Here is an 18,509-nt window from a genome sequence, read left to right on the forward strand (position 1 = left end):
GAGAACCACATTCCAGGACCACGTACGCGCGACATCTATGGCGCACTGTTTACTGGCGGCGCATTATGTGACGCAGGAATACCAGGTGTCTTCCGCGTAATCATTTCCACACAATGACGAGGCCGCAGGTGTGCTTTCGACCAGTCCGACGAGAGCCGAGACCTGTGATTGTTAGAACGTGATTAGATCTCGTACGATGGCCGATCGATAGCGATCGGTATATAGCTGTCGGTGTGTGCTCCTCTGGGAAAGTTCGGAGTTTGTGGGAAAACGAGATGATTTTATCCTGCTTGCCGGAGAGTCACGACGTGGCCTCTTTAATTGAAGAGATTTACGCGAAGATCCTCGGGCATGATTTGCTTATGAATTTTCATATTATTCGTTTAAGCGTACCTATCAGTTCTTCGAGCATTTTGAAAGATAGTTAATATTAGCAGTGGGTTCGCGTATGATTTAAATAAGAAATACAAAATTTAAGCGATAAATACTATCTTGTTTGTATAGATGTTATTCTTAAATGCGTCGGTTTACTTATAACAGTAAGAAGTTTAAGAGTACAGAATATAACACATAATACGCAATAGACGCTGTTAAGATAAATCCTCTCTATTTCGAGTGAGATTTTTAAACGTGGAATTAGTATTTGGTGGGATAAAGATGACCTTAGCCATTAGTTACAAAGTGAGTAATTAGATACTAGCCGAGTCAGAACCTGTTAGTTTGTACTTCAAAATGGGTATTCGTCCGAATGTAACATTGGATTTCATCAAGACTGACGGAATAAAATTAATCTCCCGCTTTTTCCAAATGTTTTTTACTAAATCTAATAAACTATACTTTTAGCTATTAAGGATTTCTCATATGTTATAGTTACACGTTCGCTTATTACAAGACTATAAAAATAGATATTACAACAAGAAAGAGCAGTTCAGTGTTATAGAATTAATCTGGCCATTAACAGATTTAAGTTATAAATATATTTAAGCTATAAAAAATTACAAAATCGTATATGTATAATGCATAGTTTTCGAAGTTATTCTGCCTTCGATGTTTGCTGTTTATTTAGAAAGCATCGGGCCAGCGATTCAATGAGCTGGACGCGTAGAAACAGCTGCATCCCGCATAGAAACTAGCCCGAAGGCGCATCCTCGGAAAGTTATATCGACGCTTATGGTGAATCGCATGACCACGTGCGAGAGAGAATCGACTGTCAGGGTAAACTTTCACCCTTGCGCTCGTGGTAGTTGTGTTTCTACCGTGTGTACACACCACAATGCTTAACCTATGACTTTGCATCGCGGAATCTTCTTCCCTCTTTCTCCCTTTCTCTCAACGGCCTCGCGTGTATACTTGACCCGGTGCCAGACTCTTCACCGAAACGTGCACGCTAGCTTATTAATCACGTTCTTGATATTTTCCGTTACTCTGGATGTAACCGAGTGCTGAAACGATATATCTGTTCGCGATTTTTCATCCATTTCTTTTCTCCGTTTTCATCGAAGAATGATTTTTTCTTCGCATAATATTAAAAGTGTGGTCGTTACTTACACTTTGATGGAATTTTACAATGTTCGGTGTTTCATGCAGATGCTCGTGTCCGCGCGAAATATGCCAGGTTGTTCGTTCTTTCGCGCTAATTCTTGCACAAGGTCGATTTCGTTAAGATAAAGACTTTGCATGTCGTAATCTATTGTTGCAGTATTACGTAGCCACTTTTGCAAATTCATTGTTTTGAATATGGTAGAGGCGTGTTCAGGTGCTTGTAAGCGATGTATTTGCGTAAATTAATGTAATTGTAAAGTTGCGTTACTAATATTTCATACTTTTGCTCGCTCTAACAACCTTGAATTCTATTTCACGAATTCACAAATATGAACGTAATATCGGCACAGTCGTTCGTTTCCAATAATCTGTCGCATTATTTGTTGCTTAATATTATCAAATTTTATCTTTTCGCCTGCGTTTTTTCGTCTATCTAGTTCTGCGGAATAGAAACTCTAAGATCGTAAAACAGACGATGAATCGCTATTCTTACTGTTTCATATGGAACCAAGCCAATAATGTTATTACTTGTATGCACTTGTACTGTTGCTGTGATATTCGAAGTTCGCATAGGAGGAATAATAAAAAATTTAGAGAAACGTAGAGGAAAGGATATAAACGACGTAAGAACAATTAAAAATGCAGATTGTAGCTCGAAACAGCGGAATCTAAATGTTTTACATGGGACACGATCCTTGACCTATGCAAAGTATTGAAAGCACTGGCATTTCTGTAGCTTTAGAAAACGACACTGTCGTGCAATTTACTTTTCTTTGAAAGGCTGACCTTCAACCTTCTCTGTACGGGGTAACTTGCATGCTACGAGAGATTGGCTACAATGTTGTTCCACTTGAACGAATCGTCCTGTTAGGTGGTGTATAATGATGATCCTGCTGTGGCCATAAATTTCGCTACCTTAAATACTATTATGTGAATCATCACCAGATATGTATATCATTTAATATATGTAACATGTGTATCATTTTTACACATTCCTTGGGTGGAAATAATTACGTGGCTCTTAACGACTTCAGAAATTGTGTAGAACCGCTCATCGATTCAGGTACTTAAACGTTCATTTTTATATCGATTATTTTATCGATCCTAACCATTTCCCATTAGTTATAAATAGTCGGCGCTATTTGTATTACTCAGCTTTTATATCAAATACATCATTTTTAATACATAGTACTTCCACACAGAACTACTGCAACACAATTTCTTCGGAACGTTCCACTTTAACTTTTTAACGCTACAAATTCCTTCTAGTGTTTCTCTTGCTGGTCTTGAATCAACTATCGCGAAGAACACTAAAAGACAACAAAACAGCGCAACCGTCACTTTCTAAGCGAAGTGCAAGCGTGCAAATGCAAACACTTGACTCATTTTCTCATTTTCAACGTTTCTTCTGATAATAAAAATACAAATTAAGGAGCTAGTAGAAACAGCTGATTTCTCAGAACCGCTTTAATAGTTACAAAAGGAATGAACTCACCTTGCATGTATTACTTACGCTCAATTAATTCCGCTGCGTTTTTTCTACTATTTTCGAGCCAGTTTGTATTTCTTTAACATTGAAAAATATCTCGCAAATTTGTCAACAGAATATAGAAAACTTATTATTATGGTTATCTTAAATTATATCCAGTTTAGTTATTATTTTAAATATTTTCTTAAAATAGCACGAATCTTTCTCGTTTACTAAAATGAAAGCAAGAGTGAAATTCAAAAATTCAAGGCACGCAGCAGGATTCAAATTTAAATGACATCGAAAGTTTAAAAATGATACGAGAAATCTTAATAATTTAAATTCTTCTTTATGAAAGTAAGGTAGTCAAGCAATTTTTTACGTAATCCACGAAGGATGATGATAAATCTGCTCGCAGGCTCGCAACAAACAGAATCAGAAGGATCACATCGACGGAACTGAATATTTCATTTCTGCGTCGGCGCAATCTTAATAATGCATCCCGTATTACGTTTCATGCGGCAATAAATACCCGGCCTCTGTGCTTTATCCGACGCAGCCGCGCGTTTTTCTCTGCTTTGTCGCGTCGCTCGACTCACCGCAAAAGGTTATTGGGAACTGGTTTTAGAGTTTCCAGTTAAGTCATCAGAGTAACATTTTAGAGCCTTCAATAGCACCGATGGCGGCAGTTGCTCGGCAATCTCCAGTCGTTTTACCCGTTTTCACAGTACCACAAATGCGTGTACGTTTTTTTCTCCTCGTTGTACTCAAAATTGGTTCTCGTCGAGGGTTTTGTTTTACTTTGATCCATTTATATCAGGACTGATTCAGAATCACTGAATTCTTTTATCAACTACATTGTTGTCTAATCCGTAAAATGATCACGAGATCGTGAATATTCACAAGATTACTCATATACTTGAGTATGTTTTTTATCAAAAAAATATAATGATACAATGCTTTAATTAAAATACAATGCTTTAATTAAGAGAATTTATGTATTAAAAAATATACTTAATTTATGTACCTGATATGCGAGTCTCGTATATATTTCGTGGTTGAAACTTTGTATCGAAATAAATATTTGCATAGCAGAAGCTGAAAGAAATTTCTCTCTCGTCTAGTTCTCCGTTCCCGGAACTAAAATGATTCGTGGTTAACCTTTTGAATCCGTACGTAACACGGGCATACATTAAATATTCAAAAGGAAATACATTCTTTCTTTCTATATTCTGCGTTCAGTGGGGAATAATTTTACAGATTTTTTATCGTTGAGTCAAACAAAAAGAAATTCATCTATATTTGTGCTAAATGTAGTGTCGCCATAAAACATTTAATTACGTTACTTTGATACAAAACAAATACATGTTTATTTATTTTTAAAAGAATGAAATGAAATAATTCTAGAAGAATAAATGAAATCTACCAGACTCAAAATTCAGTCATGATAGCGTTAATTTTCCTTCGTAACTTTTAAGGATTAATTAGCTATACATTTATACTTCATTATTTAAGTTCATTGTATATAAACTTCAAATCAATATGCTGTGACATTATGTACAATTAAGTATATTAGATTACATAAATTCCTCGGTCGAATTTAGTTTCGCGAGATATTCACGACGCTTCTGCGCGGATCGAACATAGGCGAGCGTGCCCAGACATAATTCAAGAAACCGACAGTCGACCGATCGCGGTGGAAATAAATCTATCCGGCGTGTATACGACGATTCGATCGTGCAAATCAGCGCCAAAGGGACGCACGATCGAGGAATAAGTTATGTCTTTAATGACTGCGTTACCTGGTAAAAGTACCCGATTTGTTTTGACACCGTGCACGATATGGTCGACACGCGGTTCGTACCGTGCTCGTACAATATTGCAACCTACATTTCACGCCATTTCCCGACATCGCTCGATAACTCATTGCGCGATTTATACCATATCGGTGCACGATAACCGGTAGCACTGCAGTCGTGCTTGAAAATTGTCGCTGCAAATGTGTTTCTTACGTTCTACATCTTTTAAGTTAACACCGTGAAATCGATATTTCGTGAAGAGGCAATTTGTGTGGTGAGATTGCTTTTATTGATGCGAGTGCTTTTAAAAGAGCAAAGATTTCAGATAACATAGAAAATTCTCTGATATCTGTACCATACGATATTTGCGAAACTTAGATTTGCATTTAAAAAAACCACGAGATACTGAATCACAGAGTTTCATACGTTATTATCTATACTGATATAAACCTGATGTGTATTGCAAAAAAATAATTTAAATTACTTCATATATATCGAAGATATTGATACACCAGACAGAGGTTTAAAGTGAATTGACTTCGGCTTCATATGGCGCTACAATATTATGGAATCGATTTAAGCGCTTGTAAGACCACTTAGACTCAGATTTTTATCATCTCAGGGCTTCTTGACAAATTCACTTCTATCAATTTTAATATCAAAAGAGATTGCTATCTGAACAATGTTTTCAACATAGAATAGGTTATGTTTGCGCAGTTAAATCCACGTAACATGAAAATACATTTGTGCAGCACCTGCGTATAGACAGATATAAATCCTTCGTGTCTGCCACTAAGATTTTTATCACCTATTCGTCCCCGTGGATACAATGGGCAAGTTACGCGTCGATGGAACATGGCGCTTGTGACACAATTCCACGATCAATGCGTGCCGATGCATTGTCGGCCGATTGTCGCTATCAGCCGCCACAGAATTTATTGCAAACGCATTTTTCCTCCGTTAGTCCTATAGAAGGAAATAGGAACAAATAATCGAAGCGTACGTACTGTTATCGACCAACAATTCCATATTATCGACGAGAAACGGCGACGATCAGCAAAGAAACGAACAAACAGACAGAGACACAGTAAATTTCGATTTTATCTACAGAATTTACGCTACTTTAGTTTCTTTCGATAATACGTAAGACCCTCGAATTACGAGGTAATGACTCTGTTTGACTTTTACGTAATGATCGTTCAGCTTCACGACTGTTGTATTCTCGTTTCGCTGTTTTTCAGTTCCGATAAACCTACCTTCGGTTTTTCCCACCCGCCAATTTCTTTCCCTTCACTATGAAATTACAGGGAACACAGATAAATGTAGTTAGAAATTGCTACTTAGATATTTACGTATGAACTGTTCATAGGCAAAAGTGCCTAACCCCACTTTTTAAAGTTTTAATGCCAAAGCAATTAATTGATGATTATCTTGTATAATTTCATCAATCTTCCTTACTATTCGTTTTTGCGTAGAAAACCAATTTGTCAAATAAGCGGCTGGTATAATCAATGGCGCGCGTTAAACTTTCACACAGAACTCTGGTAAAATGACGGTGCAGGTAGATTTACTCTGTTTTATTCGCTGGCGCAAAACCTGCAACGAGGAGGTAATGTCGCGAAATAATGAATAATCCTTGGTTCAAGTAAAAATAAGATGCGCGACGCGCCAGAAGTGTATTACGCATGCGTATACGTAAGCTCTCCAGCGACTGCGCATGCGCCAATGCCACTGCGCACAAGTTAAGTACTTTCTTGCGTCAATCGTGAAGTAAGCTTACGACGACACTAGGAAATGGGTAACGACAGAGCGCACAGCTACATTCTTTTTCCCTTCTGTGTAAGTTCGCCATGCTGTAACACCGTGGAATGTGCTTATACCTGCGCCCGTTTTCAGGACACAAGTGTCTAGAACGTGCGCGACGTTAGTTACGAGTTGCATAATGTTTCGCGCTTCTGGCTTTCGCGAAACGAACGAGAGGAGTCATTGTTCGAATAAAGAATGTTTACCGGCTTCACTGATAAAATATCACGTAACTAACGTTCGCGTTAAATGCGCACGGTAGAAAGTCAATTAGAGACTGAAGAATAAGGAAAAAATGAATTAATTTTAGCTCTCATTCTAGATAAGAAATATAAAGGAAGAAAGTTGCAATTACTAAGATATAAGACGAAAATAGGTTTACAATCGATATAATCGTTAACTGTTAACCGACAGCGGTAAAAAGAATTGGATTGAATTAATTACTCTACGAAGCACATTTTGATATTGTCTCAGTATACCAATCAATTCCTTGTATCAAAAACAATGCCTGCTTAGTATATTTTTCTTCATTTAAAGTTATCCGCATATAAAAGTCCAAAGAAGTGAATTGAATTTTTATTACAATTTTTTACGAAAGTTTTAACTGGTAAACATATTACATAACATTTTTTATTTAATTATGTCCATAGAATATACAGACAAAATTTGACTCTTAAATCCTGGAATATCCTATATAAGTAGATAGAAAGTAGATAGTAGATAAGTAGATAGAAAGATGGGTAGAACTTATGCAGTAAATCTGACACGATGTTATTTAAGTAAGAAATAAACATTCGTTAAAAATTTGAAACATTCCAAATCACAAATCAGAAGCGTGTAATAGAATTCCACATTTAGGTTTGCATCGAACAAACGAGCAAGCTTGGAAACTGTTTACACGCATATTCGAAATTACAGTCGTGCCGCTCGACGTGCCTCTATTACAAAATGTAGACATCAGTCGGCTGTAAGAATGGTCACCTGGGATACGAGCCGGCGAGACGCTTTGCTGGTGAACCATAACGCCGGACGGTGCATGTTGCTGTTGAACGAAAGCATAACGGCCGCTCTATCTCGAATAGAGTCGCGCTTCTATAAAACGACCTCTGTATGGGAAAGTGCAAGGACGTCGCGTCGTTACGACTGAAACCACGTAGACATCCTCGGTCGTGTTTTACTCGTTGTAGCAATTTGATGTCGTAAAGATGTTTATTCTTTCCCATCTTCTTCATGTACTTGTTATTTTTTAATGTTTTTACTTTTATATTCTTTACATTGAATGTCGTAGTTACCTGCATTAAAAGCTTGTAAAAAAGATAATGATTATTATTGAGCTTCCCGAACGTTTCGAGAATTAAAAGAACAAAAGAATATCGAGACCCGATAGATAATGGTGCTAAGGATGCTCTTCATCGTGGTGAAAGTGAGAATGAACGTAGATTTCGACAACAACGTTATTCGTTTGAAACGGTTACGAAATGGTTCAGGTCCTGCGAGATACAACTCTCGTTTAAAGGACATAGTATTTTAAAAGAAGAAAATAGATTTGGATCTTGAATTTGATCAATATATATTTTTTCATCTTTTTTCATTCACGTTTTCTGCTTAAAAAGTCATTCAACTAAAACATCCTTGTAATATTTTCGCCTTTTTCTTCCTGTAACTTCCTGATTCAATACTTCTTACTCTTTTTGTTTTTTGTTTTTTGTTTTTTTTTTCTTACATTTGACCCTTGACGTATTCTGACCTACGTCGCCACGCTTGCATATTGCAAGAATATCCATCGACGAAGGTTAACCGGATCAGTTTCGCGACCGTGGATAGCCTCTTTTCGCGACAACGGTTTCGAGGATGACAACTGTGTACACTACGACAATATTACCTCGGAAGTCAGGTATCTTGGTGACGGAACAACGTTCGAAAGTACGTATTGTGGATTATTTATCGAAAACCCGCACGATTTCCGGCTGGTGAAACGACGTCGAGCCTTTTTTGGCAAAGATTGCGAGCGTACAATGTCGATCGTGATCCGAACTCTTTTTGCGCTTGTTACGAAAGACTGCGCTGCTTCGGTTGACGGCCTTCCATGTTGCCCGGAGTAATTTAGTGCCGTTTTATGGCTCGAGATGAGTCAGAATCGAAGGACGTGGTCTTTTTAATTTGTCTGGGCGTATGGAGTTTTTATCGCGTGTAGGTAGAATAATATACAGGAAAATTTGTAATACGTTAATACCGAATCATACCATGTAAAATTAGAGATCATTTAAAAAGAAAGCTTTTCAATTATTTAAAAAATAGAGAGTAAGTATATATAATATAAGTAAGTCATTGTAGTTTGAGAATGCTGCATAATTTCAAAGTCTCTGAAAAACTTAAAATAAAAAGTGAAACAAAAAGTGTTTAAATAGTAGTAAACAGTATCAAAATTTCAGTCTTGCTAACTAAATAAAATACTGTCGTCTAGCATCAGATGTACATAAAGTTACCTAATTATATATCAATCCGTACTGTCATTAGATAATTTTTACTACAGTAGCCAGCTGTAAACATATTCAGCACAAAACAAAGCACGTCTTAATCCGTATCACCAAAAGCACCATAGTCAGATCTTAAATTGATTCCATAACAGTAAACCAGTATTTAATAAATAAGATCTCCTTAACTACCATTTCCATTGAAGTCGAATATAATGTCGCATTAACAAACCGTGATTTAAGAAGTTAATAAAGTAGACTTATCAGAAACGGCAAAGAAACGCATAAAGACTGGGCAAACAATCGCCACGCGAGCATCATCTAAACGCAACTGGTCGTCTCGGTGAAGGGTTAGCCAGGCTCGACGCCGGGTATCAAGGACGTGAGAGAGCTCAGCATGAATGACCCTGCTGAATGAAGGCAGCGACGGTGAAGAGGACGATTCCGGGGACGCGTGGAACGAAGATGAATGCCGCGCCTCTCAAGATTGATTCCCCTCATTAGAGCGGGTCCGCGCGGATAATTAAGCTCGCATTACGATCTTGTAATAAACCGCGGCGGCGAGTGGCGGCAGTATATAAGTAATCCGGACACGCGTCTAACAGGAACACCCGTAAAATGTGTCGGAAGGAAGGTGTAGGGGAGAGAGAGGGCATGGATTTTATCGTTGAGGAGCGGGCTACGCGCATTAAAAGCACGTTATCTCCTTTTTTAGAGCATGCGCGAGTAGGGTGCGAGCACCACTATGGAAAATCCGCGCCGGCACACGATCGGATTGGATCGTTTCAAGGTCGAATCGCTGGCACTTGCGGCTTTCGACGATTATAAATCGAACAGAAATCCGTATTTACTGCGTGCACGGTGTCACGATGATCGTCGTCGGGACCAGAGGCGACTACGGCCTATCTCTATCCTTCTTAAGTACGAAGCTTTATGGCATCGATACCACAGCCCAGGTCTTATACCTACGTAACATTCCCTTTCCGGTAATTTTACAAATCACCGATGCTATTTCAGGAACGGTTTTTCCGCCCGAGAACGTTAATAGCGCATTATTTATAAAGCAATCGGCCAATTAATATCTCTCCACCCCTTGGCTGGCTTGATCCCTCCGTTAGCTATTTCTTATCCCTTCTCTCGATTCTGCCCTTCCTCTTCAATTCTCCCGAGGCATCGGGCGTCATCGTTATAACGTTCGGTTTTAATATCGAAGCCAGAGGAAAGGTCGTGAATGCTCGTAATGCTGGGTGGTCCCATTGTGAGACGGCGGAGAAGCTAAAGTGGATTTTAAACGTCCGCCGGGCATAAAGAAGTACAGAAATTTACGTTCGTCGGCGTCCTCCTCCTCCTCCTCTTCCTCCTCCTTCTCCTCTTTCTCGTCCTCCTGCTCCTTTTCCTTTTCCTCGTCGTCGTCATCGTCCTCGTCTACGTCGTCGTCGCCTCCTCTGCTCTCATCGTCGCTCTGGCCACGGAAAGAATGCCGTGATGATATACCAGTTTCGTAACCGTCTCCGGTGCGTAGCCGGCTCCCCCGGCAAGAAGCGAACCCTCCTTCAGGAATCCGCCGGCATTAGCGCTTTTTTCGAGGCCGTTTTTACGGGGCGTCATTGCCGATCCGCGCAGCCGGCGTACACCCGATGACACTCGTTTCCAGCGTGCCGATACACGCCGCCAGCCAGAGGACAGAGGACTACTAGCTTCGGGGGAAGAGAGCAGTGAAGAACGGCGAAGCAGCAGACGCGACAGCAGAAGAAGGAAGAAGAAAGAGAAGGAGGAGAGAGTAGGGACCGGTGTGTACTCGTTGCGTCGGCATGCTTCCTCGATACCGGGAAACCTAACTAATAATTCCGACCGGCTTCGTTGTTCTCCTTCTCCTCGTGATCATCCGCGGCATGGTTCTCTTCCTCCTCGTAATCATTACGGTTATCATTATTTCAGGTGCAACGACGAAGGACGAGGTTGAGAAGCGAGCACCGAGTGTGGCAGAGGATAAAGGAGATGGTAGGAGGAAGAGAGACCTCCCAGCTACCTCAGGGCTCTCGAACGTTCAACGACGAGGGGAGAACTCGCTTCTCACTCCAGGCGATTCTTTCCATTTGCCCCGGTGTTTAGCGGCCACGGTGCGAGAGAGCGAGCTTTTTGTCCACGTACAACTTTGTTTCTTCGCTTCCTTAGACTTCTTCGACGAGGCATCCTCCTGCTCCTTCTCCTTCTCTTCCTCCTCCTCCACCTTTTGCTCTTCTTCGCACGCAGCATGGAGAATCGGCACGGACTCTTAAGATCGATGCGTTTGCAGCCACGGCTAAACGCATGTCGCCTCGAGACGCTAGCTGTGTTATTAAGCGGCGAGAAAAATTCATAATGCCGGCAGAAACGGAAGCAGAATCACGGCTCCTTTCGTTTCCAGATCGGTCGGATCAATGGTCGTCTGGAATGTCATGTATTACAATAATTACCTATCGCTAATCACTTAGACCATGGCCTGTTCGTCGCGCCGATGAACATTTTCGCGGGGGACAGCAATTTCCGCTTTCTAATTTTTGCTTCTTTTGATGGCATATCGCGTGTCCGCTCCGCGAAACGACTCCTAAATGGCGTGTACACGCTTTATAAACGCCTACCGGGAAACGAACTGTGTGTTTTGCCGCACGATTGCTGTAGAAATGGGATGGGGTTAAGGGTGTTTGAAAAGAAGATTTGTGTTGAGTTATGAGCTATAGATCGGAGTTATACTCTCTCCGTCTCTCTGTTGAATACAGTTATTATATATAATTATTTAATTTCCTAAGCCGATAGGCGTGGGATAAGTATGATAAATAAATAATAACGATAAGTATGATATTTAATTACATAGTAATTAGAATTCAATATCACAATTTAATAGCGTATAAACTTTTTTGCGAAGATGTTATTTTAAGCTTCGCATTTTAAGCAACTGTCTAACGTTCTCTGTTTCTCGCATTTTATTTTCTTATCAAGTAACGTGTATTTTATTTGAAATATGGTGGAATTCCAAACTTCGTGATCATGAATTCCGTCTGTATACAAAATAAAAAAGAAATAGCACGCTCCTTAAATTATATCATTGTACATTTAAATCATAACTATTAACGTTCGCATAGTATCAAATATCATATTTTAAGTCATATTTGTCTAGGTAATAATTTCAATTTCTATATGAAAGTAACGAGCTGTAACGAAGACAACAGGGAGAAACCTCAATAACTAATTAACTTTTTTATCAAAATTCGCTCACGCTTCTCTGTCTTCTCCCGGAAAGGTGGAAAATATCGAGTGTTCTTAACCGAGTGATGTTAATTCGATGTCAGGGATTGTAGAAAGACGCTTGATCGGTAAAATCGGTGTGTGGTTGAATAGGTTCACGCGATGTGTCGTGTCGGGCATTAAAACCCTTTTCTCTGCGAGGCACGTCGCAAAAGGACTATCGAAAGGGAAAGTATGGAGCAATAAGTTTTAAACTAGAAAATATAGAGCTGCAGAACGTTTTGCTGGTGTGGAGTCGGAGAAGAACGGTTCATTAAAGAGTTTTGTCGGAAAAACGACCCGCATCGACGCCTGACGTTGAAAAACAGCACAGGAAATTGCAATGATTTGTACTGGAGGCGCTCCGTTAGCGGTAATAGTGCCAATAAGTGCTTCTGGGAATAAAGCAATTTATCCTATATCGACGTAATATGTTTGTATAAAGGTACGTCGAACGCTGCTCACCGTGGATAAATCGCAGTTGCCTCCGAAACGAAATTTCCTCCGTCGACCTGTTTCATATCACGCACTTAAGAATTTATTTCCTCGTCGTTTTTCGGTTATTATACGTGACTTGTTACGTGGTTCTTTTTATAGGAAAATAAAATCTCTCGTTCTAAGCATTATGAAGACATTAGGCGTTAATGTAATGTTTAATGCAAGATGAGACATTGACTGATAACGCTTAAATCGTAAATCAGTGTCCTTGAAGGAGATGAATGGTTTTTATAAATTTTTATTGGACCTTTTAATAGGAAGCTTTCTTCCTTTTAATGAGAAGCGCTTGTTGCTTCTACCTATCTTATACGTTCGATGTTCAATACGGCATTTACCTATGAAGAAAAAAAATTTGAAGAAGAACATTTTTTCTTTTTTACGTATGTAAATTTAAGGCTGCAACAACTGCGAGGTTACTAGCGACGAAGGTGGATATACTTAAAGTATCATGTCAATTATTTTGGTTTCTTTGCTCGAACTTAAGCAGATCGTGGATTCTGTTAACATCGTCTTTGATATACGATTTCAGTTTGTGTTCGATGCCACGTGTGCAATAGTTCGAGCAGGATAAAATAAAGTAGCTCGTCGTGAAAATTTTGTTCGACACGCTTCTTTGTCTCTAAACATTAAAATGGTGGTTACTAAAAATTATTATTATTCTTTCCAATAGCTACAAACGATCATCACGATGGCATTATTGCGGTAAAACGGCACTAAAACGAAACTGATATGCGTTGGAGTTTCACTCGCGATAACCCCCAAGTGTAACGACCACAATTTATCAATTTCCTCCCGAGGAACGTCGCGCGATCATCCGCACACACAACGTCCCAAACATAGATTCATCAAAATGAATCATCACGCACGCGTGACCCTTCAACGATTACTATAACGAGCCCTCGTGGAAATGGTGCGCACTTGCACGCCAGTTTGGTTTTCTCCAACCAATTTATGCTTTGACACGTAATTGGGGCCGAGGTGCACACGGAATTCCGACCTTGAACCATCTCACCGACCGAACCAGAACAAGGGGGATTCGGGATAAGGTGTGGAGAAGGGGAGGAGAATACAGGGACGAAGGGAGTCCCGACGAAATCGAGCGTGACCATGAGGGATGCACTACCGATCGATGAATCGGCCTGGTAAAAAATTCGAGCGCGATGTAAAGTTGAACGGACGTCTGGTTTTTGCCCGGGGAACCGCTGGCCGCACGAAAATCGTCGGAAGCTGTTTGCCAACAGCCACCATCTCTCTCCGTCTTTCCCACGATCCATTACGCGGGTCGTGACGATCCTCGACCACGCTCCAACGATTGATCAGCCTTGACATTGAACGTTGCAAAAAGGTTCTGCTTGCAGACTTTCTGCTTTTCTAGAATCCCATCGAACGATTTATGGAAATATCGAATAGCTGTGATTAGTCGTCGTTCTGCTTTCTCGAATTGATTAATTTTAAATCACGTTTGCCGGAATTTTTTTTAGTGTTTTGTAAAATAGAATATGTAATGCTTGTGTTTCTTTATTTAAGCTGAAAATTGAAATTAATGTGAAAAAAATGGCTATTCATGTGTATCCTGCTAACATTGGACTGAATAATAAAAGTATAGAAATAAAGTTACGATGATCGAACAACTTCAAAATAGTTAAGGCCTACTTGCGAGCTAATAACAAAGAGCATCTCTGACAAGTTTCTTACAAATAGTTAAAACGAATTGAATAAGAAATGCAATACGTTCCAGGGATGAATTAATTAATAAATTAATTAATTTGACGCGAATTTCCTTTTTGCTAAATAACCTAATTGAATAATTTAATTAATTCCATCAATGTGCTGGATACTGGCAACTTGCCAATAGGTATTCCAGTACCAGTCATCAATGATCCTCGTAGCAATGATTCTATGGATTGCAAAATCCATATATAAATAAAGTATTAAGTCCAAAGTATTCATTACAGGTAATACCAACAGGTTAACTCGTCGTTTAACAACTTAGACATAGCTATAGTCAATGAACACCGCTGAATGCTTCTTACGTTCTAAGGCTCGACCAAATCGAACGATTTCTCAAATCTCAATGAATCTACCCGATCTACGATTGGGCGAAGAGAAAGGCCAGCGAAAATATCGAACGTTCATCAGGTTTCGCGTTTTCTTCGGCGGCCGCGGCAGGCTTCCTCCTTCCCAGAAGGCTCGGAACTGCCTGTTCACGATGTTTGTTGCGGTCACACCTACATCGGGTAAGCAACGGGGACCACACAAATTGGCAATAGTGACCGGTACCGGACCGATCTTCGTTCCCGAGCACGGTCCCGCTTCTTTTTCACCATCCTCGACTAATTCGCCGCCGTAGAACGACCTTTACATAGCCTACACCTTTATGCAATAAAAACTCACAGCGAGATGACTTTCGAAACATCAGAGGCCTGGCGCCCGCTCGACCTCGATCGACCGGTCGACCACTGCATCCTCTTCGTCCCGATCTCTTTTTAGAAATTAGATGCTCCTTATCTAATACGGTCGTACCTCTGTAATTCGAAAATCTCTAGAAATCAAATCATTTTATTTCGAGTTGTTTCTCAGGTATTTCGACGTGTTAATTTGCTTGTACAACTCGAATTCAAAGTCTAACTTCTGCGAGTCGAAATTTGTTTCTAGGTTTTTTTTTCGTTATTATTTAATTTGTACTTTTCAATTTTTCTAGCTGAACATTCGGTAAATTTGTTTCTATGTATACGTCAGAGTTTCATCACTGCATCCTCTGCACACAACTCGAAATGATAGAAAATAAAACCTCGCTATTCGTAAGACCAAACTATAAATAAGTACTTTTAGAAGTTGTTAGGTGCAATTGATTATCTTGCTTGTTTTCTTGGAACTTCATCAAACTCAATTAGCTGCTGGGACAACTATCATCTTCGTCGTATTTTCAAAGCATCACACAATTGCAAAATAATTTAGGAGTTTAATACACTGTAGTTTTGCATGTTAAAGTTAAGATCAAACACTAAATGACCCACTTATCTTGTGCTTCGATGTAAATATATACTTCTGAAAGGAAACGGAGAATTTCAAGTTCACGCGATCTTTGGATACAGTTTGCAAAGAAATATTCCACATGACACTACACAATTTTGTTGCTTCTTAATTGACCATAAAATAAAACAAAATTCTCTTTAAGAACACCTTTAAACAATTAAAACAGTAGAAAATTTTCGTACATAATCTAAACATGTTTCAAATATCCGAAATCGAGGCGACAATCTCCAATGATATTTCTACATGTACTTCGAAAACAAAACTTCGATCATTCGCGTGCGAAGACATCGACCGTCGCCAAAACGAACCGAAAAGGCGACTCAAGTCGATTCGCAATCAATCGACACCTCGATAAAAGAATGTAACCATTGACGAAAAACACGTGCTCCGAATAAACTTCGATGGTTGCTCGAGCGGCATACGAAATTTCAGTATTGTCATCGGCCATTCCCATCTCTTATAAATAGCGTTCCTTGTGGCGCCGCGAATCCCCGACTTCCAAAGCTGTCCGCTTAAATCACGATCTGGCGACAACGTGTGCGTATTATGTGCCCAGCGAAATCTTCACGAATGAGAATTAAGAATATTCGCGGCGCGGCGCGGCGGCGTAACACGTCATACACGTTGCACGTGCCGCTCCCATAAGAATTCCGATTAAGATGCGAATGGAAACGAATTTACGAGACGATTCCTGCGAAAGGTTCACAGCCCCCTTCGTTGGAATGAAACAAGGGGAATGGTAGGTTAGGAGTTAGGCTATAGTGGTTACAGTAGATATGTATACATATATAGTACAGTAGACATGATTAAGAAATCAATTATATAATGTGACGAACTTTGGTGGACTCTGTTGAAGTGATTTTCACTTCTAGGAAAACTACGTTTTCTCTAGTGTTTAGTTTTCTTAGTCCTCGAAGCCATTGAGTATTGCTGTAGCTCTAAATCCATATGAAGGGCCTCTGAGTCTCATAGCCTTTTCTAGGAACATGCGATACATAGATGGTGCAGCGGGGTATAGATAGGCCAGTTTTCGTAATTATATAAATACCCATAGGCCCATGGCTTCGAAGCTTTGTTGTAACGTAACGCTGCCAGAGTGCGGATCTGGATTAGCGCACACTTTACTTATACTTACTTAAATATGTTTCTATTACATATTCATACACGAGTTCCTCTCTATTCTATCGAGATAAACCTCAACAATAAGGGGGCCGTTTAAGTATATTTTATTGTAATATCGTAAAGTAATTTGAATTAGAGGTCGGTTGAAATTAGAAAAAATCGTGTACGTCGTCTTTCTGTGGTTCGTTTACATTTAAGAGCGCCTATGTGACTAAAGTCATCTAGTTCTTACAGAGATGTGAGAAAAACAATAAACAACGTTAGAGCAGAAGGACGGTTTCGTGTTTCAAGGGGGGATGACCGAGAGGTCAGAGTATGCGAGTCGAAAAGTGTGTGTGTGGCGAGAGTCAGAGTTGATCGAGACGTCGGAGAGTAGAGTTGAGAGAATTGATCGAATTGTCAGTGTTGTAGAGTTGTTAGAGTTGCTAGTGAGAAAGAGAGAGAGAGTGTTAGATTCGTTGTGACGAGAGTTGCCAAATAACTGTGAAGTTATTTGAGATAGATAATTAATACCTGTATATTCAATTCATTATTAATAAATTGTAAGTAATCGGAAAAAAATTTATATTTTAATTTCCACGATACTACATTATTAAAAACTTGAAATTATTGTTTCTATTATGCCGTTAAATAATCAATTAATAAATTATATATTGGAGAACAATATGGTATAATAAGATTTAAGTTTCCAGTCAATGCTCAAACCGCGTTGGAAGCACTCGTTCTCGTCCGATCACGAAAGTTAAGCAGCGCTGGGCACGGATAGTACTTAGATAGATCGCTTGGGAATTCCGTGTGGTATTGGCTTTTTTTTTAGTTTTCTTTCAATTCTTTTTTTCTCCTTCATAACTTCTGGTCATATACATCGCATTAAAAGTTAGAAATATATTTTTAATATGAGAACTGTTATGTCCGTACTTGCTGCTATGTATATAATCGGAGTTTATAGAGAAGAATAAAAAGAATTAAAACAAAATTTTATAAAAAAAGCTAACACCACACGGAGTTCCCAAGCGGTCACCCATCTAAGTACTATCCGTGCCCAGCGTTGCTTAACTTTCGTGATCGGACGAGAACGAGTGATTTCAACGCGGTTTGAGCGTTAGCTGGAAATTAAGTTTTTATTATATCATATTATCGTACAATATAATCTATTAATTTGCAATTATTTATGTATTCCAAAAGATTATTTCAAATTTTAATATAAAGATATATATCCATTTCGTACTAGCTCATTTAGAACAATTTTTATTTTGCACTTTTATATTATGTCTTAATAAATTGTAGATAGTTGTTAGCGCTCTATAATAATATTATACAACGTATAAAAATTTCAGGACCTGATATTAATATTCTCACGGTATTGGTTTCCAGCATAGTGTAGCTGTTGCACTTGCACTTTGTGTGAAAGGTTTGTCGATATTGCAGCTTACCTCTTTTACAGAAGAGGCAGCGAAAAGTGCAAATACAGCAGCTACACGATTGTTCCTGAAAAACCAATAT

General features: G+C 39.3%; 2 long non-coding RNA genes, 1 other non-coding gene and 1 pseudogene across 3 annotated transcripts; 1 reads left to right on the forward strand and 3 right to left on the reverse strand.

Moving 5' to 3' along the window:
• Positions 1–472: 472 nt before the first annotated feature.
• LOC126876193 (uncharacterized) lies at positions 473–3,872 on the reverse strand. The gene is made up of 2 exons (XR_007693994.1): positions 1,549–3,872; positions 473–1,442 (listed from the first exon to the last, which is right to left on the reverse strand). It is a non-coding gene; the product is annotated as an uncharacterized LOC126876193 (long non-coding RNA).
• Positions 3,873–4,324: 452 nt separating this feature from the next.
• LOC126876203 (uncharacterized) lies at positions 4,325–6,417 on the reverse strand. The gene is made up of 2 exons (XR_007694003.1): positions 6,066–6,417; positions 4,325–5,775 (listed from the first exon to the last, which is right to left on the reverse strand). It is a non-coding gene; the product is annotated as an uncharacterized LOC126876203 (long non-coding RNA).
• An 11,280-nt stretch (positions 6,418–17,697) lies between these two features.
• LOC126878407 (5S ribosomal RNA) lies at positions 17,698–17,813 on the forward strand (annotated as a pseudogene).
• Positions 17,814–17,994: 181 nt separating this feature from the next.
• LOC126878400 (5S ribosomal RNA) lies at positions 17,995–18,113 on the reverse strand. The gene has a single exon (XR_007695664.1). It is a non-coding gene; the product is annotated as a 5S ribosomal RNA (ribosomal RNA).
• Between the last annotated feature and the right edge of the window lie 396 nt (positions 18,114–18,509).

The sequence above is a fragment of the Bombus huntii genome, chromosome 2 (assembly GCF_024542735.1).
Source record: "Bombus huntii isolate Logan2020A chromosome 2, iyBomHunt1.1, whole genome shotgun sequence".
Taxonomy (NCBI): domain Eukaryota; kingdom Metazoa; phylum Arthropoda; class Insecta; order Hymenoptera; family Apidae; genus Bombus; species Bombus huntii.